Source organism: Triticum aestivum, chromosome 6D (genome assembly GCF_018294505.1).
Source record: "Triticum aestivum cultivar Chinese Spring chromosome 6D, IWGSC CS RefSeq v2.1, whole genome shotgun sequence".
NCBI classification, from domain to species: domain Eukaryota; kingdom Viridiplantae; phylum Streptophyta; class Magnoliopsida; order Poales; family Poaceae; genus Triticum; species Triticum aestivum.
In genome coordinates, this window is record NC_057811.1 from 157,171,978 (window position 1) to 157,180,903 (window position 8,926).

The following is an 8,926-nucleotide window of genomic DNA, read 5'->3' on the forward strand; positions in this document are numbered from 1 at the left end:
AGATTTTATCTTAGTACTTTTCTCGTAGTTACGGATGCTTGCAAGGGGGTTAATCATAAGTAGGAGGCTTGTTCAATTAAGAACAACACCTAAGCACCGTTCCACCCACATATCAAATTATCAAAGTAGCGAACACAAATCGAACCAACATGATGAATGTGACTAGATGAAATTCCCGTGTACCCTCAAGAACGCTTTGCTTATCATAAGAGACTGTTTTGTCCTGTCCTTTTCCACAAAAGGATTGGGCTACCTTGCTGCACTTTATTTACCGTTACTATTACTTGCTCGTTACAAAATATCTTGCTGTCAAACTATCTGTTACCAACAATTTCAATGCATGCAGAAAACGACCTTGCTGAAAACCACTTGTCATTTCCTTCTGCTCCTCGTTGGGTTCGACACTCTTACTTATCGAAAGGACTACAATTGATCCCTTATACTTGTGGGTCATCAAGACTCTTTTTTGGCACTCTTGGTAAGTGGAACCAGTAGTACCTAAGGAAGAAACTATTATTTACAATGTTGATCCAGTTGTTCCTACTGCTTATATTGAAGAACCACCTTTCCCTGTTAGGATAAAGGAACATGCTAAAGTTTCAACTGTGGTCTGCAAGAGTAATATTAGAGCACCTAAACCATCGGAACAAATCAAAGTAGAACCTAGTGTTGCTATGGTTAAATATCTCTTGGTAGAAAATATAGATGGGCATGTTATTACTTCTGCAATGAAGTTGCTAGAATTGCTAAACCAGACGAGAAAGATAAACATATACCTGTTGTTGGCATGCATGTTGTCTCAGTCAAAATAGGATATCACTGTTATCATGGTTTATGTGACTTAGGTGCTAGTGTGTGTGCTATTCCTTTTACCTTATATCAAGAAATTATGAATGATATAGCACCTGTTGAAATAGAAGGCATAGATGTTACAATCAAAATTGCTAATAGAGACACCATCACACCACTTAGGATTGTTAGAAATGTTTAAGTCTTGTGTGGGAAAATAAAATATCCTACTGATTTTCTTGTTCTTGCCTCCCCACAAGATGACTTGTGTCCCATTATCTTTGCTAGACCTTTCTTGAACACCGTTAATGCTAAAATAGATTGTGAGAAACAAACCGTCAGTGCTAGTTTTAGTGATGAGTCTCATGAGTTTAATTTTTCTAAGTTTAGTAGAAAACTTCATAAAAAAGAATTACCTAGTAAGGATAAAATAATTGGTCTTGCTTCTATTGTCGTGCCTCCTACTGATCCACTAGAATAATATTTGCTATACCATGAAAATGATATGCATGAAAGAAATGAGGTAGATAAAAATTTCTTTGAACAACGACCTCTGCTTAAACACAATTTGCCTATTGAAACTCTAGGGGGTCCTCCTCGACGTAAAGGTGATCCTGTGTTTGAATTAAAACAATTGCCAGGCAGTTTGAAATATGCTTATCTTGATGATAAAAAGATATATCCTGTTATTATTAGTGCTAACCTTTCAGAACATGAAGAAGAAAGATTATTGAAAATTCTGAAGAAGCACCGAGCTGCTATTGGATATACTATTGATGATCTTAAGGGCATTAGTCCCACTTTATGTCAGCACAAGATTAATATGGAGCCTGATGGTAAACCCGTTGTTGATCACCAATGACGTTTGAATCCTAAACTGAAAGAAGTGGTAAGAACTAAAATACTAAAGCTTCTTCAAGCAGGTATAAACTATCCCATAGCTGATAGTAGATTGGTAAGTCTCGTTCCTTTTGTCCCTAAGAAGGGAGGTATACTGTTGTTCCTAATGATAAAAATGAACTCATTCCACAAAGAATTGTCACTGGCTATAGAATGGTAATTGATTTTAGAAAATTAAATAAAGCAACTAGAAAGGATCATTACCCTTTGCCCTTCATTGATCAAATGCTAGAAAGACTATCTAAGCACACACACTTTTGCTTCCTTCATGGATATTCTGGTTTTTCTCAAATACCTGTTTCACAACCTGATCAAGAGAAAACCACCTTTACTTGCCCTTTTGGAACTTATGCTTATAGACATATTCCTTTTGGTTTATGCAATCCACCTGCTACCTTTCAAACATGTATGACTGTTATATTCTCTGATTTTTGTGAAAAGATTGTTGAGGTTTTCATGGATGCTTTTTCCGTTTATGGAACTTCTTTCGATGATTGCGTAAGGAACCTTGATCGAGTTTTGCAGAGATGCGAGCAAACTAATCTTGTCCTGAATCGGGAGAAGTGCCACTTTAGGGTTAATGAAGGTATTGTCTTGGGACATAAAATTTCTGAACGAGGTATTGAGGTGGATAAAGCTAAAGTTGATGCAATTGAGAAAATGCCATGCCCTAAAGATATCAAAGGTATTCATAGTTTCCTGGGTCATGCTGGTTTCTATAGGAGGTTTAGTAAAGACTTCTCTAAATTTCTAGGCTGCTTACAAATCTTTTACAAAAGGATGTTCCATTTATTTTTGATATGATTGTGTAAAAGCCTTTGAATCACTTAAGAAAGCCTTAACTTTTGCACCTATTGTTCAACGAGCTGATTGGATTTTCCTTTTCAAATTATGTGTGATGCTAGTGATTATGCTATTGGTGTTGTTCTAGGACAAAGAGTTCATAAGAAGTTAAATGTTATCCATTATGCTAGTAAAACTCTGGACAGTGCTCAACAAAATTATGCTACCACTGGAAAAAAAAATTAGCAGTTGTGTTTGCTTGTGATAAATTCAGATCTTATATTGTTGATTCTGAAGTGATTGTTCACACTGATCATGTTGCGATAAAATATCTTATGGAAAAAAGATGCTAAGCCTAGACTCATTAGGTGGGTTCTCCTGTTACAAGAATTTGCTTTACATATCACTGATAGAAAAGGAGCTAAGAGCCCCATAGCTGATAACTTGTCTAGGCTAGAAAATATTCTTAATGACTCACTACCTATTGATGATAGTTAAGCTGATGAGCAACTAGCTGCAATAAATGTTTCTCAAAACACTCCTTGGTATGCTGACTATGCTAATTATATTGTTGCAAAATATATACCACCTTTTTTCACATATCAACAAAAGAAAAAATTCTTCTATGATGACATTACTTTTGGGATGACCCACATCTTTACAAAGAAGGAGTGGATGGTATTATTAGACGTTGTGTACCCGAGCATGAACAGGAACAAATCCTATGGAAATGTCACTCCGAAGCTTATGGAGGGCATCATGCGGGAGATAGAACTGCTCACAAGGTATTGCAATCTGGTTTTTATTGGCCTACTCTCTTCAAGGATTCCCGTAAGTTTGTTTTATCTTGTGATGAATGTCAAAGAATTGCTAATATTGTTAAGCGTCAGGAAATGCCTATGAATTATTCTCTTGCTGTTGAACCATTTGATGTTTGGGGTTTTGATTGCATGGGACCTTTTCCTTCCTCTAACGGGTATACACATATTTGGGTTCCTAAGCTATTCCAACTAGTAGTGTTGATCACAACACCTCAATTAAAATGCTTAAGGAAGTTATTTTCCCAAGATTTGGAGTCCCTAGATATTTAATGACTGAAGGCGGTTCACACTTTATTCATGGTGCTTTCTGTAAAATGCTTACTAAGTATGATGTTAACCATAGAATTGCATGACCCTGTCATCCTCAGTCTAGTGGTCAAGTTGAACTTGGCAATAGAGAAATAAAGTTAATTATACAAAGAAACTATCAATAGGTCCCGAAAGAATTGGTCTAAGAAATTACATGATGCACTTTGGGCTTACAGAACAACTTATAAAAATCCTATGGGTATGTCTCCTTATAAAATGGTTTATGGAAAAGCTTGTCATTTGCCTCTTGAGTTAGAACATAAAGCATATTGGGAAATTAAAGGACTCAACTATGATTTCAAACTTGCCGGTGAAAATAGGTTATTTGATATTAGCTCACTAGATGAATGGATGACCCAAGCTTATGAAAATGCCAAATTATTTAAAGAAAAATAAGAGATTGCATGATAAAAGAATCCAAAAGTGTGAGTTCAAAGTGGATGAATATGTCCTTATGTACAATTATCGTTTCAGATTCTTTGTAGGAAAACTTCTCTCCAAATGGGAAGGACCTGATGTTATTGAAGAAGTTTATCGTTCTGGAGCTATCAAAATAAATAATGTCAAAGGTACTAACCCGAAGGTGGTCAATGGGCAAAGAATTAAACACTATATCTCAGGTACGCGTATTAATGTTGAAAGCAATATTATTCAAACCATGACACCGGAGGAACACATAAAAGAAACCTTCCGGAACACTCCAGAATCGTGAAAAAAGAGGAGGTGCGTGATATGGTAAGTAAACGGACTCCGAAAATCTGCAAAAATATTTTTTTTCAGTTTTGGAATATTTAAAAAATTAGGAAAATAAGAAACAACCAGGAAGGCAACCCTAGTGGGCACAAGACACCAGGGTGCGCCTGGCTTGCCAGGCATGCCCAGGTGGGTTGTGCCCACCTCAAGTACCTTCCGGACTCTGGTTTCCTCCCGTTTGCTTGTTTCCCAAGATAAAAAACCTTTATATACCCCCCGAACCTAGTGACCACCGTATCACGGAGAAATCTTCTGTTTTCTTTTCTCGCTGTTTTCTGTCGGATGTGTCAAGCTAGGCATCATGTCTTCTTCCCCCTCCAACAATGTAGAAGAGGATGCTTGGTTGATGAAGATTGAATTGAGGAGAGAAGAGCCCAAAGAAACCTTCAAGAGGGACAAGAGCAAGGAAGCTACTGGAGATCAATCTCCAGCAGTAGAGCAGACCTTGCCCCCGGAGGAAGAAGAAGATATCCTTCAACCATATTATGAACATCTCATTCCTACTGAGATTGAATCCTTTAGGATCATTGAAACCGTTCATGTTCAAAACAAATATCTCACCCGTAAAAATATTTTATTGCAAGAGCACCTCATTGCCCTTCGGAGCGTCATCCGAAGATTGGAGTATCTTTTGAGCCTGAAGGACAAACCCACTTCATCACCACCACCTTCTGCATCACCAAAGGAGACTTGAGTATCGATTATGGGCACTCCACTTGGCTTGTGCCAAGCTTGGGGTAGGTGCCCCGGTATCGTATCACCACCACTATCTTTTTCCTTTATTTACTTTAGTTCAATCCTTAGTTATCTTTTGTTTTAGTTGAATAAAAATTTAGTTCGATCTTTCTTCAAGTGTTTGCTTAGTGATCTATCTATCTTTGTAATCGTGTGAGAGATATATAATAAAGTTTAGTTTGAAGATTTTCTTTCTTTACTTTTATGTTCAACAAAAATAAAGCAAAATAAGTGAAAAAGATCGTATGCTAATCTTATGGTAAGTAATGACATCACATAGTATAAGTAGTAAAATTTATTGGAGATTGGCAAACATAGCATTGGTCAATGATGCAATTCATGAAAGAATTAATAAGGGAAGAGAAGATCACATGCAAATACACTATCTTGGACATCTTTTATGATTGTGAGCCCCTAGCAAAATACTATATGCCAACATTGTTGACGTTGGACAAGGAAGACAACATAATGATTTATGTTTGTTCATATTCACATAGAAGTTATATTGTCATCGATCCTTTAACATGTGGTGCTTGCCCCGTATCTTTGCTAGCCAAACATTCCGCACTAAATAGAGATACTACTTGTGCATCCAAATCTTGCTTTGAGAGTCCACCATACCTACCTACGGATTGAGTAAGATCCTTCAAGTAAGTTGTCATCGGTGCAATAAGGCAATAAAAATTGCTTCTAAATGTGTAGGATCATTTAGTGTAAGAGAAAATTGAGTGTTGTACGAACTTGTGATGGCAAAATAATAAAGGCGATAGACTGCATAATAAAGGTTGCTATCACAAGGGGCAATATAACGCGACGTTCTTTTGCACTAAGAGAATGAGCATACAACCAAAAAGCACATGGCAACCTCTGCTTCCCTCTGCGAAGGGCCTATGTTTTACTTTTATGCATTTACTTTTATGTAAGAGTCAAAGTATTCTTCCCTATTCCCTTTTTTACTTTCTCTTTTTGCAAGAACTATGTGGTGAGGAAAGATCTAGGCACATATATCTAGTTGAATATGGGTGGACATGAGTTATTATTGCTGACATCAACCTTGAGGTGAATGCGTTGGGAGGCGAAACTATAAGCCCCTATCTCTCTATGTGTCTGGTTGAAACTTTTTCCTCATGGGTATGCGGTGAGTGTTAGCAATCATAGAAGACTATATGATGGTTGAGTATGTGGACTTGGCAAAAGGCTCCGATACGAGACACTACCTGAAAAGATGATGAATTGTAGTTGCAAAGTTGACTAAGAACATAATTTGTTGGTTTTCAATAGAGTTTATGCTTTATACTTCAATGTTGTGATGAATTGTTACTTGTTCATGAGAAGTTATGATAAAAGTTATGTGATAAAAGTTCTATGTTAAAGTTTGTTGTTGTTATAATAATATACATGATGCTTCTATGTCCGTGTTTTTTTATCGACACCTCTCTCTCTAAGCATGTGGACATGTTTTTCGATATCGGTTTTTAGCTTGAGGACAAGCGAGGTCTAAGCTTGGGGGAGTTGATACGTCCATTTTGCATCATGTTTAACTACTGTTATTTACTATGTTTTATTGAATAATAATGCTTTTTGGAGTAATTCTAATGCCTTTTCCCTCATAATATGCAAGGTTTACACACAGAGGGAGAATGCTGGCAGCTGGACTTGTGGACCTAGAAAAGCTACGTCAGAGTTACCTATTCTGCACATCTCCAAATGAGCTGAAAATTTACGAAGAATTACTTTGGAATATATGAGGAATATTGGAGGAAATAACCACCAGAGGGGTGATACGTCTCCGTCATATCTATAATTTTTGATTGTTCCGTGCCAATATTCTACAACTTTTACATACTTTTGGCAACTTTTTATACTATTTTTGGGACTAACATATTGATCCATTGCCCAGTGCCAGTTCCTGCTTGCTGCATGTTTTTTGTTTTGCAGAAAATCCATATCAAACGGAGTCCAAACGGGATAAAAACTTACGGAGATTTTTTGGAATATATGTGAATTTTAGGAAGTGGAATCATCACGAGACGATGCCCGAGGGGCCCACGAGGGTGAGGGGTGTCAGTGTCAAAACCGGCGGTTCTCGGGTAGGGGGTCCCGAACTGTGCGTCTAAGGCGGATGGTAACAGGAGGCGGGGGACCCAATGTTTACCCAGGTTCGGGCCCTCTCGATGGAGGTAATACCCTACTTCCTGCTTGATTGATCTTGATAATATGAGTATTACAAGAGTTGATATACCACGAGATCGTAGAGGCTAAACCCTAGAAGCTAGTCTATGATTATGATCGTTGTTGTCCTACGAACTAAACCCTCCGGTTTAGATAGACACCGGAGGGGGCTAGGGTTACACAGAGTCGGTTACAAGGGAGGAGATCTACATATCCGAATTGCCAAGCTTGCCTTCCACGCAAAGGAGAGTCCCATCCGGACACGGGACGAAGTCTTCAATCTTATATCTTCATAGTCCAACAGTCCGGCCAAAGTATATAGTCCGGCTGTCTGAGGACCCCCTAATCCAGGACTCCCTCAGTAGCCCCTGAACCAGGCTTTAATGACGATGAGTCCGGCGCATAGCTTGTCTTCGACATTGCAAGGCGGGTTCCTTCTCCGAATACTCCATAGAAGATTTTGAACACAAGGATCATGTCTAGCTCTGCAAAACAAATTCCACATACCACCGTAGAGAATACAATATCCCACAAATCTAATATACTGACAAATTTCATAGCATCACATCACGCCATGGCCCGGTCATTATTCGAACCGTTTTTCTCAACCAGCTACTGCACATATTGCGAGGCGGTTTTCTTGGCACGTCTTGTCGAGGCAAAGATCGTGTCCCCTTATCACGGGATTCTCATCAATATGGGTGTGGGTAACCCAACCGCGCCTGCTAGTATGACTCATCGATTTTAGGCAAGTTTCAAACGGCCACGCGGAGGACACTTGATATTCACCCCCTTTATAAAGGGGCCAAGGCCTGTCCTTTTCTTCTCGCACTCGATCCTTCCCTTCTCCCACCTCGAATTCCAACATCCAAGGCTCAGGCTAAGCACTTCGGACCTTCAATCATGTCCGGATCCAACCTTCAAGGCCGGTGGATGGCCTCCTCTGTCATAGAGGAGGACATCAAGAAGCTAAGAGAAGCCAGGTATCTGACCGCCGAAATCTTGCACAGGCTGCCTGCTCAAGGGCAGGTCATCCCCACTCCCGAACCCAACGAGAGTGTCGTATTTGTTTCCCACTTCCTCCGAGGGCTAGGTTTTAGTCTTGATCCCTTTGTTAGAGGGCTTATGTTCTATTACGGGCTCGATTTCCATGATCTAGCTTTAGATTCCATCCTTCACATCTCGTCGTTTATCGTCGTGTGTGAGGACTTCCTCCGCATCACCCAACACTTCGGCTTATGGCTCAATACCTTCAGTGTGAAGCCGAAGATGATCGATGGGCGACACGCAGAATGCGGAGGTGCCATAATAAGCAAAGGCGCCGATGCTCCATGGACAAAGGGTTCCTTCCCGGAGATGTCCGGCTTATGGCAGCGGGAGTGGTTTTACATTACAACTCTTCGAAGTACTAAGGGGGTAGCTGCCGCCGCCTTCCGTTCGGGCCCCCCGCCGCAACTGCGTCATGGGTCAACAAGGGGCTGGACTGGGGGCTAGTTAATGACGTGCCGACATTGTAGAGTCGCATCCATAAGCCACATCCGATCCTTTTGCGACTCATAGAATGGCAGAGGCAAATAGACCTCTTGCACATTTTTGTTAATCCATGAACAGAATCTATGTATGTAGACACATGGATCCGTACATCTGATCGGAAAAGAATCAAT